Here is a 22,411-nt window from a genome sequence, read left to right on the forward strand (position 1 = left end):
TTTTATTTGAAGGACTAGTAGTGACTGACTCACAGGAGAAAGGGGGTCATGGTGACTGACTCAGGCTAAGGGACGGCAGGCAGATGCTGGACACCTCATCCTGCCACAGAGGCTTACCATCTTCACTCAGCTGCTGGGATCAACTGTGGTGTTCCCAGTCCCTCTGCCCAGGATTCTAATAGCCAGGCCTGTCTTGGATCTCATGTCTATCCAATGCCAGGAAGGAGGGCTGGGCATATTGAGTGACAGCCCTGCGAGGAGTGCCCATGATAGCCAGCAACATCTACCCAAGTGGCCTTCGCTGGCTTTGACTAAAGCCACTCCTACTAAACATTGTCTATCAGGAAAGGTTTAAGGTCACTGGGTCACAGAATGTCTTAGGGCAGTGGTTCTCAATCTGTGGGCCACGACCCACTTGGGGGTCATATATATCTTGATATCAGATATTTACATTATAATTCATATTGGTAGAAAATTACAATTACAAAGTAGCAACAAAACAATATTATGGCTGGGGACACCACAAGATCAGGAATTGTATTAAAGGGTCACAGCATTAGGAAGATTGCCAACTTAAGGCTTAGGGCTTGACCCATGGTCACCCAGCAATACTAAGGTATGGCAAAGATGCCCTGGATCCACATGGTAGTCTTGGGTTTGGTGTGACTCACCTGGAGCCCTTGGGGGTCTCCCCTGTAGACCAAGCCTCCCGTAGATACTTTTTGGGGTAAGGGCTTCCTGACTACTATTGAGAGAACAGCAAGCCCAGACCGCAAAAAGATCCAAAGGAGACAGCTGTGGGAAGGTTGCTGGGTGCAGTCCCTCCAGGGCTGGGGCTTGCTTGCGCGACTGCAGATGGGGACAGGGAAGCAGAGCCGGGACCTGGGGAACAGGAGGGTGGGAGAGGGAAGGGGAGAGGGGGGAGCCTTAGGATATATTCAGGCAGCCAGGTGACAGGAGCCCCAGTTGCACCCGCTTCTACCCACCCCGTGTCAATCGTATTCTCACCTGGCAGGCTTGTAAGGAACAGAGCGGTTGTGTGCTCTGGCATGCGGGGGCAGCTGGAATCTGTCTCCTCCTCTGTCCTGTGAGGAGGATTTTACAGTTTCCTGCTATGACTGGGAGTCAGTCATCCCAGGCATCTTCTATGTCCTGGATTCTACTGCCTTAACACCCCCAACTCCTCCTGGGGACTCACCAAGAGCCCTCCCACCCCCCAAGAGGCTGTCACTAGATAGCTCTGGGCTGAAGGCATGGATTCTGTTCAGCATCAGCAGATACTATGGTATGATGAAGAAAGGTAGAGGCTCCAGGCCAGCCCCGTTTGGCCTGCCCCCAACCTCTATGGTCTTAAACAACTACAGTGACCCTTCTTCCTAAATTCTTCCAGAGTACAGGTAGAAGGCTTCCTAGCATCCCTGCTCCCCAAGCCTGGGTCTGTCCCACTCTTCCAGGAGGTCCTGAGGCCCCGGCCACAGAGAGCAGAGAGGTCCCAGCTGGGAGAACATTAAGGGGCTGTAGACTGGATGATTTCTGCTTCTCAGCCACGTGCCAGCTCAGGTTGGTCCTGTCTCTTGCATATCCTGAAGGGGGTCAAGGAAGAGCTGTTTACCTGCTAAGAGCTCATTAGCAGAGGCTGCCTGGAGATACCCGCTGGCCCAGCTCAGCACCTGCACAGGGAAGAGAACAGAAAGGGTGTCGGATGAGAGAACTTGGCTCCAGGGCAAACTGCAGAGAAGGACCTGAGGACACACAGGCTGTGAGACTCAGAGAGCATCTTTGTAAGAGAGATGCCTACGCTGCCTCCCTGTTGGGGGCCTGCATTCACTCTCAGGAGGAAAAGGCGAGGAATCTTCTCCCACCCTGCCCAGCAGGTGGGCTTCCCCTTCTGGATGTTCACTTTAGGAGAGTGCTCCAAAGTGGAGGGGGGGCCAGGGCCACAGGCATCTCACTGTGGGCTTGCTAGCTTGCACAGGCTGGAGCACAGCTGCAGAAGACCCCTGGCTCCAGCTGCTTCCAGCTTTATATGGTCCGTCAGAGCACGGTCCCTGGGGAAATCTCTGGATCCTGCCTCCCTTACCTGGCTGCAGCTTATGCCAAAAGAAACAAGATGGAGGAGATAGGGATGGAGAAGGGATGCACATTCTCCTAATGGCTTTGCTCTGAGTCATACCGGCTTGGAATTAAGGCAGGCTGGGAAGGGCTCCCATGGGAAGTGAGTGTGGCAGCCCCTGCCTCTCTCACATGAACCTTGCCCCTGAAGACACTCTCTCTTTGGCACTGACCACGCCCTTTCCCACACCCGTCCAAGATTCTTTATTTCACATGGTCATCTGCCCAGTGTTTGCTACAAGCCTGCATAGCACTGCAGGCTTCCCCTGTGGGGTTGTCCTTGCTCCTACACAAGGAAATGAAAAATCCAGCTCAAGGGAAAAATCTCTCAGGGTCCTTCCAGAGCTCCTATCTCATTCACTAGCATGTTTCTGGCTCTTCAGAACCTCCATCAGTGGGCCTCAGCCTATAAGTCACTACTTCACTTTTTTGGGGGGGCAGGGGGGAATCACATACCAGATAATTCTGAGTATCAGATATTTATTTACATTACAATTCATAACAGTAGCAAGATTACAGTTATGAAGTGGCAATGAGATAATTTTGTGGTTGGAAGTCACCACAACATGAGGAACTGACTATATTAAAGGGTCTCAGCTTTAGGAAGGTTGGGAACCTCTGTTCTAGCTGTTTCTCACCACTTCTTCAAAGCATAACCTCTAACCTCCTCACAAGGTCTGTTTCTACAAAGTAGCCAGAGCGACTCTTTAACGACAAAGGTCAAAGCTAGGAACAGCAGTTGGAAGGAGGACTTTTTTAATATGCATGAGGTGCTGGGGTTCGATCCTCTGCACCTTTGAAACTGTGTGGGGTGGGCCACATCTGCGGTCCTCGTAAGGGGGAGGCAGGAGGATGTGAGCCTCAAGGTGACCTTCAGTTCAGGCTTGGGTTGGGATATATAAGACCCTTCCTCAGGAACAAAACAAAACGAGGAAAACACAGTTAGCCAACCAACCAAAGAGATCCATTGCATCGGCTCTTAAATACTTCTTCAGTGTCTTCCCATCTCATTCAGACTAAGTCCACAATCCCCACCAGAGCAAGGGTGAGCCCTGTCCCTCACCCACCCCTGCTGCCTCTCTTGATTTATCTCCTAGCCACCTGCTTCATTCTTTTTTGAACACAATGGCTTCTTTGTTTGCGGTGGCAGTGTCTACTGTGTCTTGGTCTCAGGCTCTTGTATATGCCGTTCCTTTACCTGAATGATCTCCTGTGTATCCCAGGTCTGGCTCCTGCTTCTGTCCACCCCAGATCCAGCCCCCTGTCCTGCACATCCAGGACGGCAGATCCTCCCTAGGTGTCTCCTCCAACGAGGCTTTCTTGAAGAAGCTGTGTTGGCTGATTTTATGTTAACTGAGACCCCCAAGCATCCACCTATCTGGTCACTATATTTAATGTGTCTCCAAGGACAATTTTAAAGAGGATATTAACATTTGCATTAATAAGCCAAGTAAAACAGTTGCCTAATGTGAGTGGGCCTCATGCAATTCTCCAAGGCCTGTAGTGTGGTGAGAGAGAGAGAGAGTGAGAGAGAGAGAGAATGAGAAAGGAGAGGAGTATGGTCTTCTATGAGGGACCTAATGGGGGGGGGTGATGTTTAATTGTTCCACATATTTGGTCCTCAGAGTGTTAGTAAGGGAGTTGTGGAGAATAAGATGTATAGGGGACAAGGGCTCAGAGGACAAGGCCAGGACACCACTGTCCTAAACAGAGCCATTGTGCAAATGAGAAAAAGCTGTGCTCCCATGCCCGGCATCCCTGTTCAAGAACTGGAGACACAGGTCTACTCTGTGGTAGGATTCAGGGAGCCGGACCCCACAAGCCTGTCCATCAGTGACAATTGTGACTTCCTTCTCCCCAGGTACCTATCAGAAAAGTCCCCAAGTCCTGCCTCCAAAGACTGCTTAGATTTCTACTTCCTGCGTCCAGTCCCTAACCCCACCCATCAGCCCCCTACCCTGGCAGAGGCTCTGTAACCCCCAGAAATAAGCTTGTTCCCTGATAAGATTCTTACCTCCCCAGCTCCCTGCTGAGCCCCGACAAACATGAAAGCATGAGCTGGCATGTGGAAAGAGGTCCCCAGTACTCCAGTTCTGCTCCAGCTTCTCCCATACTTGGCCAAGCCATCCCTTGCCTTCCTTAGGTCTCTCCCATGAAGATCAGAAGGCGTAAGAAAAAGCGAGCCCATTCGGTATTTGTGACCTAGTGTGGCAGGGTATGGGGAGATTGGATCTCACTATGGCTCCATCATCCAACGTATCCTTCTGATTTCATTGCCTGGTATCTTCTGCTCAGACAGAAGCAATCTCACCGGAACACTGTCCCCTCTCCAGCCCACCCCTCATCCCTTCTTAGTCTCCATTTTCCCCAGAAACTCCTATCACCATCCACCCACTCCTTTTCCTGGTCTAAACCTTCCCTTGTGGTTCAACCCCACCTGCTTCCAGCAACTCTCCTTGGCTACCTTAATCCACTCCCCAGAATCTTAGCCTCAGCGAAGTTCATTCACCATCCCCTTGGTAAACATCACCTGTGCTCCTGCACTTGTCCTGCCTCGAGCTAAACGCAGTGGCTGGAGAAACAGCCCTCATAGACCCTGCCTGCCAGGAGCTTCCAGATGAGAAGGCCAGTGTGGACATTTTTCCCTGGTTGCTGGGATCACCTCCAACAAAGTATCTTATAGGCATTTAAGCAACCTGGGCTGGAGCTGGGCCACCCTCCCATGCTGCTCAACTCCTGCATCACCAGTGATGGGATACAGCTGGTGTCCATAGGTCAATGGTGGAGGTCAAACCCAGGGCTGGAAGAACTCAGGAAGCTGAGACTCTCCAAGATGGATGGGATGAGGGAGGGAAGTCTGGAAAGCTTCTCCAAAGAGGTTGAGTTTGGGTAGTATGGGAAAGTTTGAGGTAGTTTGAGAGCAGATGAAAGACACAAAGTATCAAAACACAGAGAGGGAAGGGAATGAAAAGACTTCCACCAAAGCTTGGTGTTCCCCCCAGCGGATAGGTTTGTAGATCCACCAGTGTTTTGAGCAGGAAATGGAAGCAGGGCAGGCTGGAGGTAGGACGTAGAGTTATAATGAACTAATGAGCAGCAATGGGGTGCAGATTAGCTTAGGTAGGTGGGAGGAGGGAGACTGAGCTGCAGCAAACGTAGGATATAATAGAGACAAGAAAGGAAGGGGTACTTCCAGGTGTGTGTGTGGGGGGTCCCAGTGAAGAAGGAAGGGAGGCTGCCCCAAGAGGAGATAAGGTGGCTAGATCTTATACCACATGCAGTCCAGTTCAATAAGGAGGTGTGAAGGACCCAAGATGCACAGGGATCAGCAATGTCCTCAAGGAGGATTCGGTAATGAGGACGGCACATGAAGGGTAGAAAAATGACAGGAGGAGGCAGAGATAGAAGCTAGAGCGGGGAGGGAGGTGTGCGGTTTGAGGGGCGGGGGTTACTGTGCTATGGTCACCTCCACTCTTCCAGGATGATTTCCTCAGCACTGTCCCCCAATCTAAGATGCCAAAGTTGACCAAGACAGCGAGGAAGGCTCCAGCCCCGCCCTGGGAAAGTTCTCAGAGTCATGATTTAGCTCACACAAAGGAAAGGATGCATGCCAAGCAGAGGCTGAGCCCACACTCCAAAAGAGTGTGTGAGTGACCTTGGGTCCACTGTGCGGGAGCTGTCACCGCTCCTGCCACGGTGGCAGCTCTATTTCCTTATTCCTTATTTTAAAAGTCTCAAGGTCGAACTGCTAAATGTTTCAGAAGCTCTCTATTTGTCCCTGGCCACCCCTACCCCCTCTCCCTGCCCTGCCCTGAGGAAGACCTGGTGCCCTTGTGATCTCAGAGTCTGGTGGCTTCCTACCAGTGCACTCCACAGGATCCCTTGCTCCTCCAATCCCCCCAAATTTAAATGCAAATCTGCTTTTCTTCCTCCGCCACCAGAGAAACCCTTAAGTGGCGCTCTTAAAAGTAATTCCCGTCCAATCACCTGCCTTCAGCCCACGCATCTCCTGTGTCAATCTTCTCCTCTCCCTGGACGCTCCAGCCTTATTGGCATGCCTCCAGCTCCTTGAAGACTCCACGCTCGCCTCGGGGTCTTTGCCCTTGCTGTCCCCTCTTCAGGGAACGGGGTCCCTCCCACTTCCGCGGATAACTCCGGCACTGCCTGCAGCAGCGAGCTTAATTATCACTCCCTCCAAGAGACCTTCCCCGAGCACCCAAATTAAACTGACCCTGTTAGTCCACAGCAGAGCTGCCTGTGCTCCCTCCGCGCGCGCTTACATCTCCGTTTGCAAATCTATATGCATGGCTGTGATTCCTTTGTTGGTGGACTTAATGTTTGTCCGTCCCACCGGACTGGCTCCCCGAGGATAGAAGCCCTGCCTGTCTTATTAGCAGCTATACGCCCAGCACTCATAATTAGTGTTGACGGGATGAAAGGGAAGGTGAATGGAACAAGGCAGGCAGGAAGCATAGAAGGAAGAGGTAAGAAGGGTGGTCTGTCCTAAGTCCAAAGCAGACCCTCAAAATGACGGGGCTGGCGGCAACGTCCTGAACAGAAGGAGTCTAACCGGGTGAACAGAAGCATGAAGGTGGGTTTCTGTTTACCAGAAAAGCAGATCTCTAACACGTTTTTTAGGGGAGGGTTAACCAGGCCTAGGTCACAAAGTCTCAGAGCCTCTGCTCTTGGTCCTGCCTGATGTCCTTAATCCTGTCCCCCAAAGGTCAGCCACCTCAGGCTGACCTTATAGTTCTTGGTCAATCTGAACAGTCTGTACTAGCTCAAGGACCATCACCCTGTTGACTGCCCTATAAAATCTGCTTCCTTTTCTGCCATTTTGCTTCTCCCCGCCCCCACCCTCACCTCCAGAGACAGCCTTGGCAATCTGACCCCCCCCCCAAACCTTTCCATCCACGAAGTGGTCCAGCTTGGTGAGCTCATTGAGCCTTCCTTCGAGTCAGATAGCAGGATCTCTGGATTGAGGGTCCTCGACTATGGTAAGAGTCAGGTGGACAGAAAGATGCTTGACCAAAGTCTGCAAGGGAGTTTGTCCTAATGTGCCCACCCTTCACCACCAGGTCACCAGGATGACACAAGGGCACAGGCTCCCTGCTCACAGGTGGGTGCTTTCTGGTTACTACTCCCTGGGAAGGAAGAGGCAGAAGGGGATCAGGCAGAGGGAGACCAAGGAGTAGCCAGAAATGTGACCAAGAGAAAGCAGCCAATGAAAAAGTCACTGTCAACACACACAAGCCAGTAGACATCAGGCAGGACCAAGAGCAGAGACTTGAAGCGTTGTGACCCAGGCCTCAGTGTCTTAACCAAGTGATGCTGGTCAGGGGACAAGGTAGACCCTTGTCTCAGCTTGTTTTATGAGCCTCACTGCTGCCAGTGGAGAGAGACTCACATCGCTCATGGCCCTATTAAGTGTAAGTGGGTTCTACAGGCAGCAATTGGCTGAAAAGCCCTCTCTTTAAGAGCCACACCTTTCTGTTGTAATTGCAATTAAATGCAAGTGACCCTCCCTCCCCTGAGAGTTCTGGGAGAGGGTTCTTCCAATAGGCAAATAAATATTCCTCCGTTCCATGGCAGGGATGTGGTTTTGTTCCCACCAAAAGTTCTGTGGAAGTTTGGTAGCTGTGTTGGGGGGAGGGGTTGACAGGGATCCATGCTTTTCTCTGGAGGCTGGGTGAGGGCTCTGGAGAGTCAGATTGTAAAGCGGGCCTGCCTCTGCGTCCCCTCCCTGCCTTCCACACACAAACGCACCCACTTGCACTTTCTCCTCTCTCTTGAGTAGCATACAGCTCTCACCAAAGACAGAAAAGAGGGTCGCATCTTGCTCTTGACCTCGCAGAGCTGAGAGGCAAAGTAAATGGATCGTCTTATAAACGACCTATTTTCAGACATTGTGTTACAGCCACAGAAATCGGACAAGACGCTGTGTAATTTCATACTGTGATTCCGTCACCTGGTGGGTGACTCATCTTTCGTTGGTTTTGCTTCATTTTTCTTGATTTGTCGCCTGCCTGGCAACAAGTTGTCCCTTGTAATTTTCTCTGCTGAGTATTTATTTCCCTTAGTTCATGTTAAAATAGAAATATTTCTTCCTCGAGCGTTCCTTGCTAATTTATAGGCCAGTATTTATATTCTTTTTATCAGCTCAGTAATAATATTTTCCAGACCTATTACAAGTTCTCATTGTCTTCATGGTTTCATTAGCCATAAAATGAAACTAAATAGAGTAACAGTTGTTTAATTTAACATATGAATCTTATCCTTGTTCTGAAAATAATTTAGATAAAAATAACGCCTGTGTATACTGAATGGTGATGAATTGAGACAGTGCCATTTATAGAACTCATTCTATTGGTATCTTTAGAGTTCCTTTCTTTCTGATGATAATGGAAATCCAACCCCCCACTTCCTATTCCACCTACTTAAACTCTTTAGGGAACTGTAACGTGAGGTAGGGGAGGGGCCTGAAGTCTTGAAGACTGTCAGCCTCACTGGCGCTTTCCACATCCAGAGGGGAGTATGGACATTTTCTCCTGGATGACCTGAGCCCCTCAGATCTGACATCAAGAAAAAGATCTTTCCAGAAGTTCAGATGTTCCTTCATTTCAAGTACAGATGAGGCCTGCTGGCAGCACCCTCGGAGCTTGGAGGTGAGAAGGACCCTGAACAGCTGGTGACCATATTGCACCCTATTAGTGGTCCTGGGGATTGTGCTACTAGATGGTCCTGGAGGGGTCCTCAGAGATGTCCTTGGGGTTCGGCATCAGACAAGTAGCCTGTACTGGCTAGTTTTGTGTCAACTTGACACAGCTGGAGTTATCACAGAGAAAGGAGCTTCAGTTGAGGAAATGCCTCCATGAGATACAACTGTAGGCATTTTCTCAATTAGTGATCAAGGGGGAAAGGCCCCTTGTGGGTGGTGCCATCTCTGGGCTGGTAGTCTTGGGTTCTATAAAAGAGCAGGCTGAGCAAGCCAGAGGAAGCAAGCCAGTAAAGAACATCCCTCCATGGCCTCTGCATCAGCTCCTGCTTCCTGACCTGCTTGAGTTCCAGTCCTGACTTCCTTTGGTGATGAACAGCAGTATGGAAGTGTAAGCTGAATAAACCCTTTCCTCCCCAACTTGCTTCTTGGTCATGATGTTTTGCCCAGGAATAGAAACTCTGACTAAGACATAGCCCAAAGCTGGTTTTAACAGACACAAACAGAGCTGGGGGAGCTGGACAGCCAGAGGTGGAGCAGAGGGCTTGAGTAGGTTTTACAGCTCTATTCAGAGGGAGCCCTTTCCAGAGGAGTTCCCTGTCTAGGCTGTGCTCCCTGTATTAGTTAATATTCTGATGGCTGGGGTACCCCAAAGCAGCTTAAGGGTCAGCAACATTTCTCATCACTTGCCTCCAGGCCTGACAACCTGAGTTCAACCCTGAAATCAGCATGGTGGAAGGAGAGGACTGACTTCTGGGAGCTGTCCTCTGATCTCTTACATATTGCCATGCAACCTAAGGAAGGGTTATTTTGGCTTATGGTTAGGGGGTGCAGTCCTTGATGGTGGGTAAGGAATGGCAGCAGGATCATGAGGTAACTGCACACACTGAGCCTGCATTGGTTCACTGTCTCCTTTTTATCCTGTCTGGCACCCCGGTCCATGGAAGAAGGCCACCCATAATTAGGGTTGATCTTCCTTCCCATCAGCTCACCCAATCTGGAATCGACTTTCCACGGATCCCCAGATGTTTTCCTCTTAAGTGATTTTAGATCCTAAGAAGTTGTCACTTGGTATTAACCACTGCGCCCTCCACACACAGCGACCTCACCCCAAGCTGGCACACAGTCCTCCGATGACCAGTACAGCTTCCTGAGCTGGGGTTCCTAGCACGGTAGCAGGTAGGTGCTGGACCCACCTTGACACCCTCCTCTTCTCAGCCTGGGGCATCCACTTCAGCTCTTGTCTCTGGGAGTGAGCCAGGATCTAGACCAGCGCATCCTGGGTCCCAGATAGGAAGCCATGATGCTGACGCTACAGAGGTCTTCTTTAGACTTGAGGACCAATGCACACACCAGTTCATAGAGAACACTGAAGACAATCTGTCTGTGACCACTATTTGCTTCCCTCCCCTCTTGCCCTGATCACATCTCTTCTCTAGATCTGTCTTTTCTCTTCTGGCCCTACCTATGTCTCTATTCTTACTTTGTTCAAATTAACCTCCCTAGAAACTTGACTTTCTTTTAAGGATGATAAATAAAGCCAAGGAAAGAAACAGCAACAAGAAAAGCAAAGGGAAAAGCGCATTTTTGTTTTGTTTTGGTTTGGTTTTTTGGTTTTTCAAGACAAGGTTTCTCTGTGTAGCCCTGGCTGGCCTGGAACTCACTCTGTGAGTTCCAGGTGCCTGAGATCAGGGTGCAGGGCTACAGGCATGGCAGAACCAGGAGGGTCAAGATAGCTTGTAGGGACAGTGAGGAGTCACCCCCATTTTCATGTAAATTCTAACTTCTGAGATCTCTAAATGTGACAGCCTTTGGAGATAAGACCTTTAAGACAAATGATTGGGTTAAAAATAAAGTTCTTGATGGGGGCACTATTCCAACATGTGTTTTCATTTAAATCAATGGGTTTTTTTTTGTATATTTTTATGTAACATACCATGTTACATAAAGATATTTTCACACAACTATATTGTACATTGAGTACAACCCATCAAGCTTCTCCCCTCCCCTTCCTCATACAATCTGTGTTCTCTGTGTGTGTCCGTGTGCACGTGCCTGGTGTTAAGTGTCCTCTCTCACTTTCTCCCTTACTTTTTGTCTGTTTGTTTGTTTGTTTGTTTGTTTTTGAGACAAAGTTTCCCCGTGTAGCCCTGGATATCCTCGAACTCACTCTGTAGACCAGGCTGGCCTGCCTCTGATTCCTAAGTGCTGAGGTTAAAGGTACCACCACACTTGGCTAAGCCCTGCTATTGTGATCAGAGAACTGAACAGGGTTGCCAAGGTCATGCAGGGGCTGAGGTAAGTTTCCAACCTAGCAGGGTAAGTGAGACCCCAGGAAATACTTAGAGCAAGCATTCAAGAGCCACCCGAAAGGCCTTGCCTTTGGAGCATCAGCTACGTGCTTAGGGTAAATGTCATGCATGCTATAGGATCATGGGAAAGAAAAGATACTCAATCTGCCAGGATCAGTGGCTCTCAGAGAAAAATTTGATATATTTAAAGGAAGAAAGCATAAAATGTACTTGCTGTACTATGTCACTCACAATGTCCAGAAGATCATGACAATATTTTAGAGATGTGAAGAAATGGGAAAATGTGACCTTTGGCTAAGAATTATCAAGCCACCATTGTAAACCAACAGAAACAAGCCCTCAAAGTAAGAGAGATGTTAGAATGAGTAAAGACAGACATTTAGGCAGCTCTTTAAAAGTTTAGGGATGAGGACCACAGCCCGTCCCACAGCACCCAGAGGAAGCTCCACTCACAGGCACTCTAACATGCCCAGGACCACAGGATCACAGGATCCCAAGATCCTAGGAGCTTGGTCACACAAGGATCTCAGGGTCCCAGAGGCAGCTTGGGAGCTCTGAGACACCCAGGATCTCAGGATCACAGAGACAGCTGAACTCTGAGGAGTTTTGACACAACCAGGATCACAGGAAGGAAAGGCTCCAGTCAGATATAGCAAGGGTAGGTAGCACTAGAGATAATCAGATGACAGGAGACAAGCATAAGAATATAAGCAACAGAAACCACATTTACTTGGTTAGCATCATCAGAACCCAATTCTCCCAACATAGCAAGTCCTGGATATACCATCATACAGGAAAAGGAAGATTCCGATCTAAAATCACTTCTCATGATGGTGATAGAGGACTTTAAGAAGGACATAAATAACTCCCTTAAAGAAGTACAGGAGAACACAGGTAAACAGCTAGAAGCCCTTAAAGAGGAAACACAAAAATCCCTTAAAGAATTACAGGAAAACACAATCAAACAGGCAAAGGAAATGAACAAAACCATCTAAGATCTAAAAATGGAAATAGAGACACTAAAGAAATCACAAAGGGAGACAACCCTGGAGATAGAAAACCTAGGAAAGAGATCAGGAGTCATAGATGCAAGCATCACCAACAGAATACAAGAGAGAGAAGCAAGAATCTCAAGTGCAGAAGACACCATAGAAAACATGGACACAACAATAAAAAAAAATGCAAAATGCAAAAGGTCCTAACCCAAAACACCCAGGAAATCCAAGACACAATGAGAAGACCAAACCTAAGGATAATAGGTATAGAAGAGAGTGAAGATTCTCAAATTTAAGGGCCAGTAAATATCTTCAACAGAATTATAGAAGAAAATTTCCCTATCCTAAAAAAAGAGATGCCCATGAACATACAAGAAGCCTACATAATTCCAAGTAGACTGGACCAGAAAAGAAATTCCTCCTGTCACATAATAATCAAAACACCAAATGCACTAAACAAAGAAAGATATTAAAAGTAGTAAGGAAAAAAGGCAGACCTATCCGAATGACACTAGACTTCTCACCAGAGACTATGTAAGCCAGAAGATCCTGGGCAGATGTCATACAGACCCTAAGAGAACACAAATGCCAGCCCAGGCTACTATACCTAGCAAAACTTTCAATTAACCTTGATGGAGAAACAAAGATATTCCATTACAAAACCAAATTTACACATTATTTTTCCATAAATCCAGCCCTGCAAAGGATAATAGATGGAAAACACCAACACAAGGAGGGAAACTACACCCTAGAAAAAACAAGACAGTAATCTTTCAACAATCCCAAAAGAAGATAGGCACACAAACATAATTCCACCTCTAACAACAAAAATAATCTCTTAACATCAATGGACTCAATTCCCTCAAAAGACATAAACTAACAGACTGGTCATGTAAATGGGGCCCAGCATTTTGCTGCATACAGGAAACACACCTCAGTAACAAAGGCAGATATTACCTCAGAATAAAAGGTGGGAAAACAATATTCCAAACAAATGGTCCCAAGAAACAAGCTGGAGTAGCCATTCTAATATCAAATAAAATCAACTTTCAACCAAACATTATCAAAAAAAGATAAGGAAGGACACTTCATACTGGTCAAAGGAAAAAAAAAATCTATCAAGATGAACTCTCAATTCTGAAACATCTATGCTCCAAATGCAAGGGCACCTACTTTCATAAAAGAAACTTTACTAAAGCTCAAAGCACACATTACACCCCACAGAATAATAGTGGGAGACTTAAACACCCCACTCTCAACAATGGGCAGATCATAGAAACAGAAACTAAGCAGAAACACAGTGATAATAACAGAAGTTATGAACCAAATGGATCTAACAGATGTTTATAGAACATTTCACCCTAACGCAAAAGAATATACCTTCTTCTCAGTACCTCACGGTACCTTCTCCAAAATTGACCATATAGTTGGTCACAAAATGGGTCTCAACAGATACAAGAAGATTCAAATAATCCCCTGCACCCTATCAGATCACCATGTACTAAGGCTGGTCTTAAATACCAACAAAAACAACAGAAAACACACATATACATGGAAGCTGAACAACGCTGTACTCAATGATACAAGGAAGAAGGAAAGAAAGAATTAAAGGTCAAGGAAGAAATAAAGAAATTGAGAACATATCATACCAAAACTTATAGGACACAAAGAAATCAGTGGTAAGAGGAAAACTCATAGCTCTGAGTGCCTCCAGAAAGAAACTGAAGAGAGCACACACTAGCAGCTTGACAGCATACCTGAAAGCTCTAGAACAAAAAGAAGCAAATACACCCAAGAGGAGTAAACCACAGGAAATAATCAAACTCAGGGCTGAAATCAACCAAATAGAAACAAATTTTAACTATACAAAAAAAAAAAAAAATCAACAAAAACCAGGAGCTGACTCGTTGAGAAATTCAACAAGATAGATAAACCTTTAGGCATACTAACCAGAGGGCACAGGAGGGTATCCAAATTAATAAAATCAGAAATGTAAAGACATAACAAGGAAATATATCTTAAAATAATTATTCTATTTGTCAAATATTAACAGTTGAAAATATTAAAATCATGTTCTACAAACATCATGAAAAAAAAAAAAGAAGAAGAAGAAGCCCAGACTCGGGGCAAGCGAGATGGTGTGATGAGGAACACATTGTTTATGGGGCAAACCTGAGAAGCTGGCTTTGAATTCCCATAAAAGATCTGTTTATATATTGATATTTTGCACTTTTGTTCCTTGGAATTAGCAGACTGGGTCATCTCAGGCCCCTCGACCTTCTGGAGCCTGATCGGCAGACATCTGTGTTGAGGGAAATATTAGTTTTGTGGCTTAAAATGTGGTTTTTGGAATCAGAAGTGCTGAGTCACAGTGGTCCCAGGAAATGATACCAGAAGCACCACTCAGAGGTGCCCCACAGGAAGCCCCAGAGCATTTGCTATTCTAGTCTTATGTAATACTTGGTCACTAAAACGATTTTCTAAAGGCCATGTCTTAGGCATTCCTAGATTCCTGAACACTCTCTTTGCCCATTTCTCTGCCATCCCAACACTCCTTGGGCCCATTCCTTTCTCCAGTAGAAAGCAATACAGTCTTGTCACAGAGTTTGGAGTTAGACCTGATTTCAATCCAGTCTGCCTCCTAGGATAGCCTGTGGGCTCATTGATGCCTCTGAGCCTCAGTTTTCCCATCCGAGAAATGGAGTTAATGTTAACTACTTCCTCATGGAGCTACTGTGAAGGTCTGGTGAGGGCTTTGTGTTATATCTGATAGTGAGTACTTTATAAGTAAATATAATGCCACAATAAACACATAAATACATTTGCAAAAAAAAAAAAAAAGAAACTTTAGGAATTTGCATGAGTGCACACAGGAATTCCCACAGGAAAAAACGGAAGATATAAAAAAGAACCAGTGGGGCAGGAAGATGCCTCACTTTCTACTATGCCTGACAACTAGAGTTCAATCTTCAAAACCCGTACTTGTGCACATATATGCACCTGTGCGCGCACACACACTAAACAAACAAGCAAATAAATAAAAAATGCTTATTTTGAAAAAAAAAGGGGGGGTGGTGGGGGCTAGGTCAGGCATGGTGGTGCATGTCTTTAATCCCATCACTCAGAAGGCAGTGGCAGGAGGCGGATCTCCAAATTCGTGGCCAGCCTGTTCTGCAGGAAGCGTTCCAGAACAGTCAGGGCTACACAGAGAAACCCTGACTTGAAAAAGAAAAGGAAGGAAGGAAGGAAGGAAGGAAGGAAGGAAGGAAGGAAGGAAGGAAGGAAGGAAGGAAGGAAGGAAGGAAGGAAGGAAGGAAGGAGAGAGGGAGGGAGGGAAGGAGGAAGGCAGGCAGGCATAGGGGCTAGAGAGATGACTCAGCATTCTAAACTAAAGCTAAAAATTGGGGGAGGGGTGCAGGGACATCTTAACACTACAGATTACAGGAAATGGTGAGGAGGAGGCAGGGGAACACCTTTCTCCAATGTTGAAAGAAAACAAGCACCCCTGCCCTTAAATACCTGTTAACTCCAGATTATGTATCTATTGAAAATATTTTTCAAAAACGAAGGATTGAACCTTCAGAAATGTAAAAACTGAGAGAGTTCGTGGTTTGCAGCTATCCATATGACCATTGGTAAAGGGAGTTCTTCAAGCTGCATAGAAAGACACCAGAGAGACACTGGGATCCTACAGGGAGAAAGAGGAACACTTGAAGTTAGATACATGGGTAATTTTAAAAGGCTGTTACTTTTCCTTTGTGACTTGTTTTAAAGACAACTATTAAAATAACCTTGTTGGATATATAGAATATATACAAGTCAAATATATGGGACCAAAGAGATAGCCAAGTAGTTGAGAGCACTTACTGATCTCCCAGAACAACCAAAGCAACCACAGTGACTCTACTTTCAGGGACCCAATACCCTCTTATGGCTTGTAGTAATGCATCAATGCACATAAACTCACGAAGGCACACACACACACATGAATAAAACATGTATGTAAATAAATACATCTTAGAAGAAGTCAAACACGTGTCAATATTAACAAAATGGATCCAGCGCATCACCATTTCCCCAGTAAATGCTCACACTTTCTAGAAAGCAGACCATAACAGGGGCTGACTTGATTGTAAGGAAGTGCATTCTAATTGCTACCATACCATGCACTGATAGCCGTATTAGCATGAGAACTCGTAAGAACATTATGCTAAGAGGAATGGGCCAGGCACAGAAACACTGTGTACTGCCTGATTCAAGCTATGTGAGTCTATGTAACAGGTGAAAACACAGTAGCAAAAAGATCAGCAGTGGCCTAAGGCCAGGAGTCCTAGAAGGCCTAGTGTATAAAAAGATACAAAGACATTTGTTATGATTAGTTTAACTTGACCAAACTAGAGTCATAAGAGAGGAGGAGACCTTGACGGAGGGAATGCTTGCACTAGGCTGGGATGTGGCCATGCTTGCACCAGGCTGGGATGTGGCCATGCTTGCACCAGACTGGGGTGTGGCCATGTCCTCGGAGGTTTTGCCTTGATTATTGATTGATGTGAGAGGGCTCAGCCCCCTTCGAATGTTATCCCTGGGCAAGTGGTCCTGGGAGGTAGAAGAAAGGTAGCTGAAGAGCCAACAGCCTCAGTTCCTGCCTGGAGCTCTGGTCCTGGCTTCCTTTCCTGATGGACTGTAATCGGTAAACCAAATCAACTGTTTCCTCCCACGTGGGCCTCAGTCTGTGCTTTATCTGAGCAACAGGGAAGCAGAAAAGAAGACGGAATAACACCATCACCAGAGGGATGGGCTCCTATTGAGCACACAAATACTAAATATATCAAAGTGGACAAGTGAGTTTGATTGTGTACAAAGTAAAGCCAATCCGGAAAGTCTGGATAAAAATAAAAGGAACCGAGAATATCCACACGAAAGGGAGATAAAGCTGGGGTGGGGAATACTGTATGATCCCAATATTCCAGGACTTAGAGCCCCTACTGGGAGCAGACTGGTGACCACACACAGGGAGGGACTATGCCCTGGTAAGGAAGACAAAGGAGACCTTCCTCTTAGCCTTACACCATGATGTACCCTTGCTAGCTACACTACTGCCATGCTTCTAATTATCTCAAAGCCCCTCTGTTCCTGCAAGCTCCCAGTGGCCACTCTGCTCTGCCCACCCTGGCCTGCTATAGTTCATCAGACTCCTGACTTGCCGGGCTCTTTGCTGCTGTTCCCACTGTGGGGAGTGTTATTCTCTTGGCCCTGGCTTACTACCTTCTTTTTCCACTCAGTTCTCAATGTCTCAACAAAGGTCCACGGCTCCCCTAGTGTTTAACATACAAGCTGTTTCCTTTTCAGGACCCCTCAAACTCTACCTGGCTTTATGTATTCCTCATTTTTGTCTTGCTAAATTACTTCATGCTGGGTTTTTCTCCACCACCACCACCCCTTTTTTGAGACAAGGCCATCCTCTGTAGGCTGACCTTGGCTAAAACCTGGCAGCCCTGCCTCTGAGTCCATGGGCCAGTACAACCAGCTCACGGTTTGCTTATTTCTGAGGTCTCGCATTGTCTGTGTCTGCCGTTGGATGTAAGTTCATGAGAAGAGAGATAAATAGGATCTTTCCACGTCTTTTGCCCAGTGTTCTTTAGGGATTTTATCGGTAGAAGGCCTCTGATTATGAACTGCGCGTGGCCTTTGTTGGTTTGTTGGGTTGTCGATGTTTTCTTCCAGTTTGTGGCTCATTTTCCCCTTCTTCCTGTGATTCCTTTGGTGAGCAGAGGCTCGTGTCTTTTGCTTTGAGACAAGCACTCACTCTGCTGCTCTGGCTGGCCTGGAACCAGCTATGAAGATCTGCAGCTTCACATTCACAGAGCCCCGCCTGCCCCTGCCTCTGCCTCCTGAGTACTGGGGTTAAAGGCGTGCACACCACACCCAGCCCAGGCCTTTGCTTTTAGCACGGTTGTCCTGTGTGTCTGGTTTAGAGATTTTCTCCTGTCCAAGTTCATATAATCTGTTATCTTCTAAAATGTGTCTAGTTTTGTCTTTAAAATAAAGTAGTGGATATATCTGGAATTGAGTTTCCTGAAGGGTGGGAGGTAGGATGGAAATTCTATTTTTTCCTCTACATAGATAACCAGTTCCCTCATTTATTGCCTAGTTCCATTTGACTGAGCAGATGGGCAGTACCCCTCCCTGTCACAGATCCTGTTCCCAAGTAGCCTGTCCCCCTGTCCTGTCTCCACCCTCCACTGTGCTGCTGTAAGCCATGGCAGTACTAAATGCTTGGTAGTTTCTGGTAGGCCAAATCTTCCAAGTTCGTTTTCTATGATTGGCTTAAAATTTTTTATCCAAAATCATTTTTATCTTTAGAATAAGACACATAGGTGCTTACCGAATAGATAAGTTATTAAGCACTTAAAAATCAGGAAATCAAACCGTAGATGTTTGGAGTTGAACTTAACAGCTTTCTGTTTTTGAGAGACAGTATGGCTATCCTATGTTCCTGCTAACAGCAGTTAGCCCTGGCTGGTGAAACTGTGGAGGCCGCCTAGGGTTCTCTTTGTCTTTATCCCCGTTTCTCAAATTCTCCACCATGAACATGGATTATTTGTCATGAGGGAGAGAATAGCTTTGTGATTATTTTTAGGTAATGATGTGTAACTATTAAAGGAAATAGGAAAGTACTGTGAACATTTCAAACCCTCTGTCCCTGCTATTTTGAAATTAAAAAAAAATGGTGACAGTTGGGAGTGATGGATATGCTAACTGCCCTGATCTGATCATTACACAATGTATACATACATCAAAAACAACAAAAACCATACTGAATGCACAAACATGTTCAATTATGTGTCTATCAAAAATAATATACAACTGCGCCCTGGAGACGGCTTACAGGGTAAGAGAGGGTGCGTTATAAACAATACAAACACGAGGACTTGAGTTCAAATCCCCATGACTCTCACAAAATGCCAACTCGACTAGGTTCAGTGGTGCCTGCAACCTCTGAGCTGTAGGGGCGGAGACAGGATGAAAATGGGGGTTTGGTTTCCCTCCCCCAAGAAGAGAAAAGCCCAGTGGAGGGGGTGTGGTGGTCAGGCGGCTGGGGTGGGGTATACTGTATCATAGGGAGGCCTGCCCTTTCCTGCGGTTCCTGGGAGACCGGAGCTTGGGCTCAAGAAAGCTCAAGGAGAAAGTAGCTTGGGGTCCGGAAGACTTGGTAAAATGGTACGGGAGGAGATGACTGGAGGGCGGGGATGGGGGTGGGGAGACTGGCTAAGATGTGAGAGTGTGGTCTCTTAGAGCATTTGAATTATTTACTCAAGCTGGGCAGTGGTGGCGCACGCCTTTAATCCCAGCACTTGGGCGGCAGAGACAGGCGAATTTCTGAGCTCGAGGCCAGTCTGGTCTACAGAGTAGCCAAGGCTACACAGAGAAACGCTGTCTCGGGGGAAAAAAAAAAAAAAAAAAAAAAAAGTTGTTGTTAGCAATGGAGCACTGAAGTGGGAGGGGCCAGAGAGGAGAGCTTTCTGGTAACCAACCAGAGGCTGAGTACTAGAACAAGGAAGAGAATAGGAGACGGGGAAAGGAGATGGGAAAGGAAAGGGAAGTAGAAGGAAGAAGAGAGGTTATAGAATAGAGGAAGGAGGAGGAGGAAGGGGAGGATGGGAAAGATCTTGGGGCCAGGAAAGAAGCAGGGCAAAAAGGAAGAGTGTACTCCCCCGGGGAAGATCTCCGGATGACCCTCACTGGAGCAATCCAAGTAGCTTGCTTAAGGAAGGGCATAAAGACTCGGGACAATGTTTCATCTAGAAGTTTCTAATCAAGGGAATGAAGGCAGAGAGAGTGCCGCAGCAGCAGAGGAAAATGAGGCTTGCCCGGAGCCTTTGTACACAGCGAGGGAAAAGGTAACAGAGAGAACCTCGGAGGAAGTGAGCAAAGGAAAGGGCCAAACTGCTCTCTCTCTTGTGTCACCGAGTCCCCTCCACCCCCAGCTTCCCAGGAGCAAGCAGGGGCTCACACATCCACTGGCAGCCCCACTCCTTCTCTGATTCACACTAGAGCACACTTCCTGGCGTTCCAACGGAACCTCCCAACTTCATTCACTTTCTATAACTGTCAAGAAGTGTCAGAGCGTGAAACCCGTTACATAAGTGATCTAGCTCAAACCAGGATGCACTCTATTTGTTTTGTGACAGGGCAAAAATGGAAACTTTTGCCTCAAGGCAGAAATATAAAACAAAGACAGAATATGATAGCCTCTTCGGGAGAGGCCTGCATGTCACTCATGTCCCTACTGCCCCTTGCCAGTTCATGAAACCTGTACCCCTACCCTGGCCTCAGCGTCTGTCTTCCACACTCACATATCAAAACCCTCACCCTGGTCTCTCCGTCCTTCTCTACTCTAGGAGCTCAATCAGAAAAAATATGACACAAATTCGCAAAACGATGCAAACAGAAAACACGTGCCTGGGCTCAAGGTGACACGTGCCTGAAATCCCAGCATACTTGAGACCAAAGCAGGTGGGGCTTCACAGTTCTAGGCCAACCTTGTCTGCATAGTAAGTTCTGGGACTAAACAATGAGACCCTGTTTCAAAAACAAAAACAAAAATACAACCAACAACTAATCAAGGGTTGAGGGTGTGGCTCAATGGGAAAGCGTTTGTCATCTCAATGAGCACTGTAGAAACATCAACAAATCGAAGGAACTGACAACAGTCCTGGTATCTGGTGTAGCTCAGTTGTAGATGTAGCTCAGTTGTTGGAGTGCTCATCTGGCATGTCCAAAGCCCCCAGCTTTGCATAAACACTCATGTTAGCACATGCCTGGGATTCCAGCACTCAGGAAATAGAGGCAGGAAGATCAGAAGTTCAAGGTCAACCTCGGGAGCATAACACATTCAAGGCCAATCTGAGCTACAAAAAAAAAAAAAAAAAAAAAAAAAAAAAACCTCAAAAATAAAATTAAAAAAAAAAGAAATAGTAAAATAAAAATACCCCAGAATAAGTCCAAGGGACCCCACTTCTCCAATTCCCATTCCAACTGGGACTTGCCTGTAATTTTCCCTCTAAATCTGAAGACAACTTTGACCCTGGTTAGCACTGAAGTCTCCAAATGACCTGTCTCAGCATCTTCCTCTCCCTGGGGGTCTAGTCTTCTTCACCGCACTCCCTTTCTCCTTCACACCGTGAGTCTCACATCACAGGCTGCCCCTTGTCCTCCTCAGGACCACCCTGCTGTCATGCGCTGGTTCCACTGACACCCAAAGCCCCTTTCCTTCACTTCCCCAAGTTCTTGCCCTCTCTCCTGTGCTCCTCTCCTGTGCTCCTCTCCCGTGCTCCATGCGAGTCCTTCCCCTCTCTTTCCTTGCCTTCTCTGCTAAGCTTTTGGCAACAGTGATGTGTTGTTTCATATGCAAACATTAATGGGAACGGAAATAAACCACCACAAACAGAAGGCGGCAGAATAATAATAAAAATAATAACAGACAGGACCACGTGAAGCCTGATCCCAGAATGTGACTCAGGAGACACACTGATACAGTCCATCTCAGAAATAGAGGAAAATGGCACAGTTGTTTGAGAGAACCCTCAAGACACTTGAGAAAGCCCATTGCTAAAAATCCAAGCAGAAGTTAAAGCCAGATAGAGAACAAATCTAATCAGGTGCCAAGCATGTTAATTATTAAATATGCACAGGAGATATATATATTTTTTAATTCAAACTGAGCTGAAATATAGGCATATTGAAAGACTCCTAGTGTATACAGAAAATGTGTTCCTAGAATACTTGTAATTGTTTCTATCCAAGCAGACGAGAAGCGTTGCCCTGGAATGCTCAGAGCCCTTGACTGAAGCAACCACCAAGCACTGGAAGTTCTAGTCGTTGTGATCAGTAAAGAGAGAAAAAAATCCATAGCATTATTCAACCAGGAGAGCTAAAAGCCTGATTGTCTCCATCCAACTTGAGGATCAAGGGAAAATTAGACCAATTGTTGATTTGGAAAAAGTATGCAATTTCAAAGAAAATATAGAAAAAATTTTTATTTGCAACAACCAATTAGAAATAGTAATAGGAGAGCTGGGCATGGTGGCACAGGCCTTTAATCGGGAGGCAGAGGCAGGGGAATTTCTGAGTTCGAGGCCAGCCTGGTCTACAGAGTGAGTTCCAGGACAGCCAGGACTACACAGAGAAACCCTGTCTCAAAAAACCGAAAGAAAGAGAGAGAGAGAGAGAGAGAGAGAGAGAGAGAGAGAGAGAGAGAGAGGGAGGGAGGGAGG

General features: G+C 46.6%; 1 long non-coding RNA gene across 1 annotated transcript in view; it reads right to left on the reverse strand.

Annotated features, from left to right (window-relative positions):
• Window positions 1–484: 484 nt before the first annotated feature.
• Window positions 485–22,411, reverse strand: part of LOC115031331 (uncharacterized) — a 41,195-nt gene continuing 19,268 nt past the window's right edge. The window contains exons 2-4 of the long non-coding RNA XR_003836955.1: window positions 1,613–1,670; window positions 1,009–1,085; window positions 485–882 (exon numbers count right to left, since the gene is read on the reverse strand). This is a non-coding gene — a long non-coding RNA (uncharacterized LOC115031331). The remainder of the gene's footprint in view (window positions 883–1,008; window positions 1,086–1,612; window positions 1,671–22,411) is intronic.

The sequence above is a fragment of the Mus caroli genome, unplaced genomic scaffold, assembly GCF_978045245.1.
Source record: "Mus caroli unplaced genomic scaffold, Mus_caroli_1 scaffold_7, whole genome shotgun sequence".
Classification (NCBI taxonomy): domain Eukaryota; kingdom Metazoa; phylum Chordata; class Mammalia; order Rodentia; family Muridae; genus Mus; species Mus caroli.